The sequence below is a fragment of the Melozone crissalis genome, unplaced genomic scaffold (assembly GCF_028551555.1).
Source record: "Melozone crissalis strain CALT ecotype California unplaced genomic scaffold, PUWL_Pcris_2 ptg000034l_1, whole genome shotgun sequence".
Classification (NCBI taxonomy): Eukaryota; Metazoa; Chordata; class Aves; order Passeriformes; family Passerellidae; genus Melozone; species Melozone crissalis.
The window spans coordinates 19412910-19425925 of NW_026535812.1; the positions used below are offsets into that span (position 1 = coordinate 19412910).

The 13016-nt window shown below is 45.6% G+C and overlaps 1 protein-coding gene across 1 annotated transcript in view; it reads left to right on the forward strand.

Annotated features, from left to right (window-relative positions):
- Positions 1–215: 215 nt before the first annotated feature.
- Positions 216–13016, forward strand: part of GNB4 (G protein subunit beta 4) — a 29320-nt gene continuing 16519 nt past the window's right edge. Inside the window, exon 1 of the mRNA XM_054282537.1 lies at positions 216–302. The gene's annotated coding sequence lies outside the window, so the exon portion shown is untranslated. The remainder of the gene's footprint in view (positions 303–13016) is intronic.

Sequence of the window (13016 nt, forward strand, 5' to 3'; positions counted from 1 at the left end):
TCCCGTGTCCCGTCCCTCACGGTTGTCACCCTCAGTGTCCCCATGTCTCGTCCCTCACGGCTGTCCCCCTCAGCGTCCCCCTGCCCCGTGTCCCGTCCCTCACGGTTGTCACACGCGGGGTGACAGAAGCTCCGCCCTCAGGGGCGTGGCGCTGTGCGCGCTCTGACGTCACGCAGCGCTGCCATGGCAACGGCCCGTCACGTTGTCCGGTCCATGCGGGCGGGGCGGAGCCGCTCCCGCCCCAGCAGCGCCATGGCGGCGGCTCGGTGACACCGCTCTCCGCGGCCGGCCGGACACCGCAGGTACCTCCGCCCGGGGGATGTCCCCGCGGCCGGGCTCTGCCGCCGGGCGGCTCTGCCCGTCCCCCGCGGCTCCGCGCGGCTGCTCCAGGGCGGTGCCCGGTCCCCCCGCGGCTCCGCTCGCCGCGCCGGGGCCAGGGAGCCTCGGCCGGGCGGGGCCGCGTGGGGCCGCGGGCCGAGCTTCCCGGCGCGGCGGCAGCGCCGGCCGCTCCCGCGGGACTGCGGGCGGGCGGGAGGCTCCAGTGCGCTTCCCACCTGTGCCGCGGAGCCCGGGGACGGGCTCGGCCCCAGCGGGGCGGGCTCGGGCTCGCCGGTCCTGGGGAGGGTCCCGGAGCCGCGTCCGGCGCTGCCCCCGCGGGGCCGCCCGGGAGCGCCGCGCCCGCCCCGCCCCTTGGGCGGCCCCATCCTTGGCGCCGGGGGGGGGCATGGGCGGCACCACCGCAGCGCCGAGGGGGCGGGCGGGAGGCAAGCAAGGCAGGCAGGGCTCGGGCGGCGCCGCCGGCAGCGGTCCCAGCGCCGTGAGACCCCGGCAGGTGAAGCTCCGGGCGGGGGGAGCCCCGCGGGAGAGGGGCCGGGGCGGGCGCGTGGCGAGGGCGCGGTCGCGGGGTCCGCCGAGAGCGGCGGGACGGGCGGGCGGCATCACCCGGTGCCGTCCCGCCCGCCCCGGAGCGCGGGCACAGCGCCCGGCTCCGCGGGGAAGGGAGGGGCCGGGGCAGGGCCGCGGAGCGTCCCCCGAGGGGGTGCCGGGACGGGGGTGCGGAGGGAAGGAGAGGCTCGGTACCCCGGGCTGGAGGTGAGGAGCGGGCGGGGCGGGCAGCGACCCCCGGTGCCGCCGGGCCCGCTCGGTGACACAGCGGGGCGGTGACGGTAACACACCGGGCTGAGGGCGCCGCGGTCCCTCCGGCCGGGGAGGAGAGCTGCGGGTCGGGGGCAGCCCGGGTGGGCAGGGCCGGCCGGGGCACGGCGCTCCCGGCAGCACCGGCTGGGCCGGCCCCGGGTCCCGTGTGGGTGCGGGCAGCGCCCCGGGCCGGGGGAGCTCCGCTCTCGGTCTGTGCCTGGCCAGAGCAGCGCAGCTCGGTTCGCGCTCAGCGTGCCGTAAATCGGCTGTGGCTGTGATTTGCATGCCTTGCGTGACTGCTGTGGCAAAGGTGAGTCGGAAGGTGCTCCCCGTCTTTAGGAAAAGTGCAAAGTCATTAGGTGCTTTTTTTTGTCATACTTCGTAGGTATTGCTCATTTCCCCATCCAGATTAATTTTGAATCTGCTTTTTTAATTTTGCACTTGTTGCTGCGACTATAATCTTTGATAATTTTTTGTTTGATTTCTGTTGGAAATTTTGAAAAGCATCCAAATTGCTACCAGATATAAATGTGGTAGACTAGTTTATGCTGTAATATTATCTGAACTAGGGCAAAATAAGCCTCGGATCTGTTCCCTCCTGTTAATTATACAGTTGAGGATGTTGTCTTTTATTAGGCTGCTTATTGTAGCTTGGAAAGTACATGATTTTCCAGGATGGTTTTCAGTTCTGAAATAGAAGCAGGATAAGTCTCAAAGCTAAGTATGAGCTGAGGAAAAAAGTGCTTAATTTAATTTGGTATAATCAGTTTCTGAAGCAACACAGTGGATGCTCCTCTGCTGGGTGGAGAGTACTGGGGAAGGAAGGGGAAAGAATGGCAAAATGGTGCAGGGAGAGGAAACAGGTACCAGCCTGTAAAACCCGGGGAGAGATGAAAACTGTTGTGTAGGAATAGCAGGGACATGAGTCTGCAAAGTCATGGGAGTGCTCAGAGGAAAACCTGGAGCTGCTTCCTGACTTGTGTTAGAAATATGGGAAGTGATGTCAAAGATGGTCACTAACCTGGCAGTGGAGTGTCAGCTGCAGGAGATGCAGGGGCTGGGCAGAGCTGGGGGAAGTCTGGAGCTGTGCTAACGGGAATAATAACTATATCAACAAATTAAGATGAAACAAACCACATGACAAGCACACACAGTCCTGAAAGTCTCTTAATGGGATGGGAATCTTCAGTGGGTTTTTTGCACTGTTTGTTTGTGATTTCTAAGCATGATAGCTGTGGTGAAGTTAATTTGTGCTTCCAAAGAACAGACTGATGTTATCTTGTAAGAAGGGGGCTAGGGAAATGAGGGAGATGGTAAGAGTATGCAAATGTCTCGCTGTGTGTCTGCTCTGGCAAACTATATTTTGAATTATTATTTCTCTAAAATAATCCGTTTTCAGAGTGGATAATGTAGATGAGTTGTACAGATTTAATAGGCTGAGAACTAAGGCTGCTATAATAGCATATAGTATACACCTTTCAGCTGTTAATCATGAAAAAAATTGAGTTTCAGGTTACAGATGTGTCTTTTTCTCTCTTCTGTATTGTTAAAGTACTACAGCAAATAGCTCCTGCTCTATCTACTTCAGCCCTTTCCTGAGTGCTTGGAAAGTTGGTCTTGATTAACTGCTAGGGTCATTTCAATCTTAAATAAAAAATTGTTGGCTGCAAATGTCGTGTTATAATTATGTTAGATAATGAAAGTTTCAATGTATTTTCATGTTGCTTAGTTGAGGATTGATGCATCTCGTGTTCTGTTTGTCTAAGTATTTTAATTTTCAGGTTTCTAAAGAAAAATGTAGGACTCAAAAACCTAACTAGAAAACCTTGAAAAAATATTTTTTGAATACAGAACTGTATAGTTATCTCCTGGACCATTAAGAAAAATGGCACAAAATTTATGAATGTAATATTTTGAAGGTGAATAACAAATAGAAGTAAAAAATCCTGATAGTATCTAGAGAAGTGATCTTCTTGAGTTACTCTTCTTTTCTGCCAGAATCTTTCATTTATGACGATTGTGTTACTGAAGACAGTAATTTATATTTTTTTATATCTCAGAAGTGACTTTGAAATATCTTATCAAGCTAGTAAAAAAATTCAGAATCTCTGAGCTTGACGTGCAGTGAAGGTAAATACTTTGGGCCAGAGATAATGCAGTGATTGTGTTTTGTACTTAGCACTGTCTGGAAATATCAATGCTCAGATTAATGCAGCTCCCCAGTGCCTGGAACCGGCTGTTTAGAAAGTATGCATAATATTGCTAATCAAGAAAACATTTTCTAAGTTCCACCAAATTTTTTCTCTCTTCTAATTGGATGCAAACCTGTCACTTACTTCATCTTCGGAAGTGTGTAATTAAATTTAGTTGTTATTGTTTTGTTCTTGTATGCAACTTCTGTGTTTTGCAACCCAGAGTTTTGTAATAGAATTTACATGAAAGATCTGAAACAGAAGTACAGCAAATGCTCCTGAAAAACACAGAATGTGTGCTGTTCTCTGGAGGCTGTGCTTTGGTGCAGAGGGGTTCATGGAGCTTTCTGGAGAACAGGAGCAGGGTGCCCTGAGCTGCAGCTTTAATTGAAGGATGGCACTGCTCAGGTGTGGGGTCATGTCTTCAGTGTGTGAGCAGTAGAGCTGCTTTGCAGAGAGCCTCAACCAGGAGAGCAGGAGGGGAGCTGGGGATGCTTTGAGTGAGGGTCAGTGCCACCAGTGGCACTGGCTGTGCAGATAAATCACTGTTACTGAGGGGCAGTGCCAGAGAGCTGGGCTGAGGGTTAATCAGAGCCACAATTAACACAACTGCAGATGGACACTGGCTGGCAAATACTGATGCAGTTCATTGGAGATGGTTTCATTTCCTTTAAGGTGTCTGGGCTTCCAAAAGTTTCCAAATGCTGACACACACTAAGCCAGGTTTTAATTCAATTACTGCAACTCTTGCAATCTCTTGCCTTCCAAAAGGGCTTAAACTGGAAAGATGGCAGTGCCTGATTGTATTGTAGAGCAAAAGGCACTCTCAAGTGCCACCTATTACATAAAATTAGTTCTTTATGGCAAAACAGGTTTGACAATTTGCAGGAGCTGTTTACCCCCTCCTTCTTACTTTAGATCTCAGACAAATATTAATCATATGGATTTTCAGTGTAAGCCAAATGTTTGAGTCATTGTGAATCCCAGTGTTTTGAAACATTAAAAGAGCTGAGTAATGTTAACATTGAAATTATTGTATAAGGTTTTAATTTTCAAATGGGGTGGGGAGGAGAACAAAATGAAATCATAAAATCAATCCCAGGATTGAATGTGCTTCTTAAATGAGATTGGTCTTGGAGCTGCTTTCAGTGAGTGTCTTGGCAGCTTTACAAGGACAAATCACCTCATTGCAATCAGCACTGGGAACTCTTGGACCTGCCTGGTTTGTTTTCATCATGCAGGCATTAATTCAGGTGGTCAGCATCTAGTCTAGCACAGAGCATCCAAGCAGTTTCAGGATAACCTGATGATTTAATTCTTGTTGGATTATTTTTTGTATATGGTTTTCCTGATATATATATAGTAATTATTTCTAACATAAATTGCACTTATGTAATTTTTGTTTATATATTGAAATCCAATTTGTGTGCTATTTGTGTGCTATTTGTGTGCATTTGAAGTCTTGCATTAAAATTAAAGATGATCTTCATGATCTGTTGTTGAAACATGATATTTAAAATTGGTCTGTTTAAAATAAATATTTGATCTGAATATTTTTCTGGTGACCCATTGTGTCATAATTGGTTGCTTTAGGTGATTGTTCATACAAAACAGTTTTATTCCTAGCTTGGAAACGGAAGACATTTTTCTTCTTTCAGTTCTTGATTTAAGTTGAGCTTAGTTGTTACTGAGCTGAAAAAAGTATTCAGATTCTCTGTATGGATGCTATGCTTGTCAAAATCCAATTTCATACACTACATTTAGTGTGTACCTAGTGATTTTGGTCAGTGTTGATGATTTGACTTAAAGATTTTGACAGTGCAGTGTAATGTCACAGTACTGAAAATTAGTAAATTGGAGTACACTAGGTTTTAGGTAGTTAAATTCTATAAGAGCTTTCTCTCCCCCAAAAGGTCTGAATTAGGATTAGGACCTTGTGTTTATCCTGTGTTGCTGTTGAGGAGGCAGACTGGAGCCCTTCCCTTTGCTTGTGCATGGTGCTGATGGGAAGATCAAGTTTTGTTGTAATCTCAACATGATGCACGATAAAGCAGAGTTAACAAACAGCACAGCAAAGTTTCCATGACAGCATGAAGTCCAGATGCCCTAGAATTTCAAGAAATTAATCATGATGTTAGTACCATTTTCCCTCCATTGAGTGGTAGGAAGGGCACAGCGGGGGGGTTGGGTGCTCCTGACAATCTCAGGGAGAAGAGCAGAGGTCCCCAGGGAGGTGTTACAGCTTTTTATAGGACACTGATTGCCTGTTTTCAGCCTCACTGACACTTGTTGGACAAGAAACTTCTTCATTGCTTTTTCAAGTAGTTTTAATGCAAGGTGTCTAAATACAAAATTAATTGAAAGTATGGAGAATGAGATGGCCTGGAAATAAAACTGTGGCTTTGGTGCTACAAACACAACCTTAATTTCTAACATAGGCACCAGAAAAGGGGAAACTCCTCTTTTGTCTTGGAAGCATCCCAAAAGAGGGAGCTGGATTACTTATTTTTATACAGCAAAATAAAAATAAAATTACAGTCCAGAGTAAATGTCCTGTAAATGAGTATTTGATGGTGTGAGTGCTTCACTGCAGTTGCCCACACTTTAGGAAAAAGCAGCTAATTTGGAAGGTCAGGTAGCCGAAGATAGGAAGTGATTAATGTTTTTTTTTTCCTGCACATCTGTCAGACACTTTTGCAAGTGCAGATAGATGGGCATCAAAAGCCAAACATGCACTTTGGGAAGGGATGGAGTGAAGAAAGTTGACTTTTCCTGGTGGTGCTGCTTCAGAAACTCAAGGAGGAATTCTCTGTTCTCAGTCTCTACAGAAACCTCATGGCCCTGAATCGTAGGGCTCTGATAACTGTGACAGGATGAGCTGAAAGACCAACAGCCTCAGCAAACAGCTGAACTGCTGCAGAGTTTCAGAGCTGGGCCTGTGTTTGCCTTTTCTTTGAGTCAGGCATCTCTGTGCTTGGTGTGGAGCTCCTGAGCAGGAGCTCAAGAATCTTCAGCCACTTTCACCAATCCATCAGTCACCATTGTTGAGAAAAATTCCAGCGGGAATGCATGTCTCAAACATTAAACCCAAAAGGCTCCCAGGAGCAGTGTCTGCTCTGTGCTGAGGGCTGGAACAGATGGATTTAGCTGAGCTGCTGACCTGGCTGACAGGACTGAGACATGGACATGGAGGGAGCCTTTACAGCAGCAGAAGTTCCAGTGGATTGGAAAGACCCTTGAGCAAAGCAGGTTGTGGAGCCGTGGGCTCTCTCCTGGTGTCTGACTCATTATTCCTCTCTGTAACCTTAGGCTTTGTCTCCAGAGGGGAATTCTGCTGTTTATAACCTAGTAAGCATCATGTGTTCATAAAAAAGTTTTCATATAAAAAATTAAAAAGTTACACTTTGTGGAAGACTACTACATGTCAGTCAATATTGTACTTCTTTGCAGCAGCAGTTTGTTTCTCTTTTATCCTCTTCTGTTGGAAACGTAATCTGGGGCCATTTTCTTTCCAGGCAGATAGGTAATTTCTGACTTTGGACCAGTTAAAAATTACTTCTACAAAGACAGCCTTTGTTTTGAGAACCTGCAAATGTGGAGATAATTAGGAACACAGTGCTACTGATTTCCTTAACTAACTTCTTCAGTATTGGGTGTTGTATCTTCTTTAGTAAGTGACTGTTTGAAAAGAGACATTACAGCTTGAGAAACATCAAAAGCAATTCCAAGGAGTGTAGATTAGATATATCAGTCTGATCACAAGTGGTACCAGAAGTGGCTACACAGCCCATGTGCTCTTAATCCTGTATTTGCAGTAAAAGGGTGACAAAACAGTACGTGGGGTTTTTAATTCCTAGCACTGGATTTCTGGTCATTCTGTAGTGTGAGGTTTTTGGTAGATTTTTTTGAAGTATATATATATATATCATATAAATGTGAATCTCAAAAAATATTTTTTTAGAATGTAGCCTGGAAGAGAACTTAATTTTCATGGCTTCAAATGACAAGTAATTGACCAGAAATGTATTGTGAACCGAAAGCAAAATTAAAATGAGACCCGAGGGCAGTAGTTCTATCTGCCCTTTGGATAATTGGTATTAAAAAAGCTGAGATGTTTATGTTGCCTCGTTGTGCAGTGAAAGGGTGCAGCTGTAAGCTGTGCTCAGCTGTGGGATGAGCAGCACATAAAGCCTCGCTGTGCCTGTGGTACCAAGGCAGTGCTGGATGGGGAGGAGGGAAGGGGCTGGGACCATGGATCCATCAAATGCATGGCTTCTGCTGATGGTACATCTGAAAGGGTATAGTGTGTGTGTGTGTAACTGGTACTGCTGGGCTTTCCGCTCCTCAGGAGAGTGAGAATGCTCCACTTGCAAAAACTGTCAGCCAGAAATTATTGCAGGCAAGTGAGCAGTCATCTGAGATGAATGGAGGCACTTTTCCTGTAGACACTATAGTTTCTCTTAATGTGTATCTTCTCCATTGACTTTAAACCTCAAATTTTCTGTGCACTTGGTGCTTTTTATGCATGCTGTGCAGTCTGCTCCCTCTCAGATAACAGGAGGCTGCTTCAGTAATCTTTTGTGCCTGTAGGTGCCAGACCAGATTTGATATGCATAGCACTGCATGGCCCTACATGATGCCACTTCAGTAAATACCAATGCATTAGCCCTTAAAAAAATCCAAAGTCAAACTTGCTTAGAGATGGATTTAAATGGAAATGAGGGTCTTTCAGAATGACTTTGAATTGTCACTCTGCAGTACATTTTTCCTACTAAAATGTTAAAATGGCTTCTGGGTATGGCTGGGTGTTTGAAGAGACAAAAGCCCTCAGCTCACTCCATATGTGTATCCACCTGTCTGTCCCCAAGGAATAAATTGGACTGGAACCATCTCTGTTTTCTTACTTAGGGTTATATCTTTCTGCTTCATTAAAAACAATAATAATTTGTTCAGTGATGGAGTGTCCTGAGGTCAGTGAACCAGGTTTTTACTGTGGAATGATTATTATAGTCACTAAAGACAAGATCATTTGAATTTCACATGCAGTTCTGTTTGCAGGGAGCGTGATAAAAATAAATCTGTGCTTATGTACCAAAACATTTTGACCTGGAAATGAACATAATGAATATAAGATGCAAGAATGTTAATTTTGGAAAAATCACTGTTGGACTGTGAAATATTCATGACTAAAAAAATTCCTTCCTTCCTGTGCTTTTCTCAGCCTTATGCTTAACACTGAATTTCTTGAGGCTTTTATTCTAGAATTTAGAATGTGTGGGTTAAGAAGAGTAAGGCCTTTCTGTATGTGTTTTATGAATGTACTTGGCTTAGACTTCAGCTGGGTATTAGAAATAAACTCTCATATCTCTGAGCTTAAGAAACCAGTCTCATGAGCTCTCAGCCAAATAAAGGGTAACAGTCTTCAGTCAGCAATTTTTTTTTATTAGTAAACTTAAGAATCACTTCACTTAAATTTCTGAACTGATTTCCTTTGTCTGTTTTTTGACTGCTGTCAACAAGGTCAGTGTTTGTTGGTCTGTTTGTCCTCCATGGAAACCACCATCAAACCAGCCACCAAAACCAGCATGGGCCGTGCCCTGGTGTGCTGGGGCTGGTCCCATGGAACCACAGAGTGGTTTGGGTTGGAAGGGGACGTTGAGGATGCTCCAGTTCCAGCCTGGCTGTGTGGGTTCACTCCCTGAGCCAAGCGATGGCTCTGAGAGGCAGCAGCACCACGGGAGCTGCTGGAGCTGCTGCTGCTGCCTCTGCTCCCCTCTGGCTGGAAAACTCCAGGGTGATGTTCACAGTGCTCAAGTCTGAAGGCAAATGCAGAGGTGTAAATTCTGTTCATAACTCCAAGTAGTTCTTGTGCTGTATAGAAGTGTCTTGATGTGGCAGGCTTTATTTCAAAGTCCTGTTAGAATCCCTGGCTGAGAGTGTACGTGGGTATAAAATGGCACATATTTCTTCTCGTTATGATGAGTGGGTCTGAGGTGTTTTGGACGAGGGAGGAAGGAGCAGCATTTGTTGCCCTGAAGGTGCTGGTGCCACCCGGCTGGTGGGTGGGATTGTGTTCCTGGTGTGGCTGCTCAGGCCATGTGAGCACACCAAGAGGAGACTTGAATCCCACTTTGCTGGAGTCTCTGTTGTGGCATCCCCATCCCAGCTGTCCATGCAGTTTCTGAGCACACACATCCATTGGTCCCTTGGAATTGGGGATGGTCTCTCTTAGAGGAATGGGTGTTTAAGGAAGTTCTGCTCATACCCTTCCTCTCGAGAGGCGTTGGTTGATTATTTCCTGTTTTTGTACCAAAGCTATAATGGAGACATATCACTTTAAAACACTTCCAAAATGTGCAGAAGTGCAACAATAGCACTGACCTCAGCGAGCGAGGTCACACCCAGGCTGCTTCCTGTTTTCTTCTTGGGGAGACCAGAGCCCTGAGCAGGGAGAGCTCTCCCTGCATCTGCCTGGGGATCGGAAATCAGAGCAGCAGTTCGTTCCCTCTGACTAAATGAATATAGAGAAATCTTAAGGAAAAGATTCAGTTAGGATTTCCAGGCTTATTTTCTCAATTGCAACCTTTTTTTTTTTTTTTTGAGGTAAATTTTCTTACTTGACTGGTGTGTGTAAGATGTTCTACAGTTAGTGCACTTCTCAAAACATACATTACAGATAAAGAAAGGAGGGAGATGCCCTGAAGAGGTTTGAGAGGAGAGATAAAGACCAAGGTACACAATGGGGCAATTATAGCCCTTATATACTGTTATTTCAACTTATCCCAGCATTATTCTCCTGAGATTCAAGTATTAGTTGACCAATATAAAAGCTCTTTGCTTTGTTGTCTTTGTTTATTGATGCAGTACTGCTACAACTGAGAACAAAGAAGGCTTGGGAGAATGGATAGCTGGAAAGGTCTTTGAGAAACAAAGGAGAGGCAGCATAGGCCCAAGGTATAGTAAAAAGCCATTAAATGTTTCATTTTCCTCAGTGTAGAGCTGAGTGTATGTGTGATTCTCAAACAGCTCTACCATAAAAAATACTTTATGTAAAATTCCACCTGAAATAGTTGCTATATATGAAAGTATGTAACTGCAGCACAGCGGTTACATATTTTCATATGTTTATTATTTAATTAAATTTTATATTAATTTCATAAATTAATGCATTTACTTTACATTACTGTTGTGCATGCAGAGATTTCACTCTGATGTAAGGCTTTGTCCACTGTGTCCAAGTTTGTAGATTTTGAATATGTCAAATCCATTCTCTTCAGGCTGTGAGAGATAGAACCTCTTTTTGTTCTTCTCTTATTCATGGCTTTGGGGAGACATAAATGACTGGGCAAAGCTGCCAAAGTCTTGTTTAGTGTCACTAAATGAAGCAGTGTTTAATCAAAATCTTCTCTGGCACATCCTGAGTATGTAAAGTGTTGTTCTGTGTGTGCTGGCAGGGCTCAGCTCCAGAGCCAGAACCCACTGTCCACAGCCTGAGTGTCTGAGTTAGCACTGTGTCTCCCTTGAGAGAGCTGGAGTGTTTCTTGGTGTCTTTCTCCTATATTTAGTAGAGTGCTGTAGTTAGCATTCCTTATGTTCAGCCACCTGTGTGATCACATGAAAGCCATGTAGAGCCTCCTTTCTCCTCCTGTCTGTTGATCACTTTGAGATCATTGGTATTACTGAGTGAGATCTTTGAGATCTTGCTGCATAGGAGTTGAAAACCTGAGGTTGATACATGTAGGTAAGCACTTGTTTCAGTTCTAAAGGACTGATTTTTTGATAGAAAATTAAATTCTTACTGAAATAACTGTCTGATAGCTCTTAACAATCCAGTCAAACAGACCGTTCTTTTTGCAGCCCCTTTAATCTATATATTTGGCACGGAAATAGCAAACCTTTGTTGTGGGGAGGGGCATATTTACACTTCTCTAGTAACTCTTGCAGAGAAAATTGTGTTTTTCCAGCCACAAGGTTTTGAGTCCACAGGTTGCAAAGAGAGTACTTTGGAGACAAGACCCTGGGGTAATTTGTCACTGCCTGCCTGTATAATGAAGAATTAAACTCTTAGCAAATGATGCTGCCACTGAATCAGGAGTAGTGTAAGGAGTCATTTATCTGTGGAGAGCTCAAGCCTGGCAGTGGCTTTCCTGGCACTAGATAGACTGTGCAATCTGACTTAGTTAATACATTGCCTTGGGAGGCACTTTATTTTGGTATCAGTAAATTCATTTGTACAAGTCTGAGGAGAAATTGCACTGAGTGCAGCTCAGCCTGGAAATGGCTGAGGGCAGGGTTGTGCCTCCCTGGTACCCCGAGCTCCCTGAGCTGCTGCTTCTGGTGGAGGCACCTCGTGTCCTTGGCTCCAGCCCCTGCTGCTTTGGGTGTCCTGCAGTGGCACCCTGGGCTACCAGAGGTGCTAAAAGGTTCTCCCCTGTCCTGTTGCCTCAAGGCCTCAGCAGGTGGAACTGTTCATAGTTCATCATGCACATGTACTTGAAGAGATGCCTCTGACCTCTTTCATCAGAGGTGCTGCCTCTGAGTGCTGAAAAGCAGATACAATGAGTATTCTGCATCTGGGCAACCTCAGAATATTTTTTCTTTGATTCAACATTTATTAAAACTGTGAATAAGTCAGGGAAGTAGACATCCCATTACCCCCGGTCTCCTGAGGTGGCAGGAGGAATCCTCACTCACTCTTTCTGCCCATACAAGAGCTGATGGTTCTACTGTGTATATGACCAGGCATAGTACAGTTGGCCTCCTGGGGAAATTTGTATCTGCTGCCCCTCCAGGCTGTGGTATTTTGATCTTGGAGGGGAGAGTGAAGAGGCACTGTGTGCTTTGTTAACCCAGTATGGGTTGGTGAGGAATCCACGGAGGTTGTCAGTAATTTGTGTGAGGAAAAGTCTGCAACACAGCCATCACCTCTGTTCTTGGCAATCCTTGTAAACCCTGCCAAAGCAGTCCCAGCATTGAATCTGATAAAACCCAAGGTGTTTACCTGATGCCTGGTAGCACACTTTAAGGTTGTGGTGGTGTTTGGCTTCTCTGCAGTGAGGACTGGTTTGTAGGATGCAGCCTCTGCTTTGCTGCCAAGCATCTCATTGTGTGTTCTTCTGTGCTTCACTGCTCACCTCACTGGTAGGCTTAGAAACAGTATTACAGCAAGTGAATCTAGTCTGGGTAATGGTCTTTGCACATAACTACCTCTCCTTAACCATACTGGAGCATCAGAAGTATTGAAACAGACACAGATGCATCCATGAGTTCCAAGCTTCCAAGCATGTACTGATCTTCCTGTGTTGGAGCTGTGAGTCTGGTGACATCAGTAAGATGTTCCCACAGGAGTGTGACAGGAGTTCAGAGATGCTGCCTGCAGAGTTGGTGTGAATCTGGAAATGCATTGTGAGAGCTTCCTCCCTGCCCACTCAGTTTCTGGAGCTTCCTGTGGGCACATGAAAATAGTGCTTGAAAAAAAAAAAATCCCAAGTGGAAGCATCTTTCTCTCAGTTCTGCTAAATATTTAATGGTGGGGATGATCTGAGCACACAGGCCTTTGCATTGGGAGCTGCTGCCAGGCAGCGCAGCAGTGTTGGATACACTTCAATTTAATAGTTGAACTGCACTTAGTTTGTTTACTGTGGTATCTTGGTGTTTATACATAGCTTAATATCTCAGTTGTTCAAA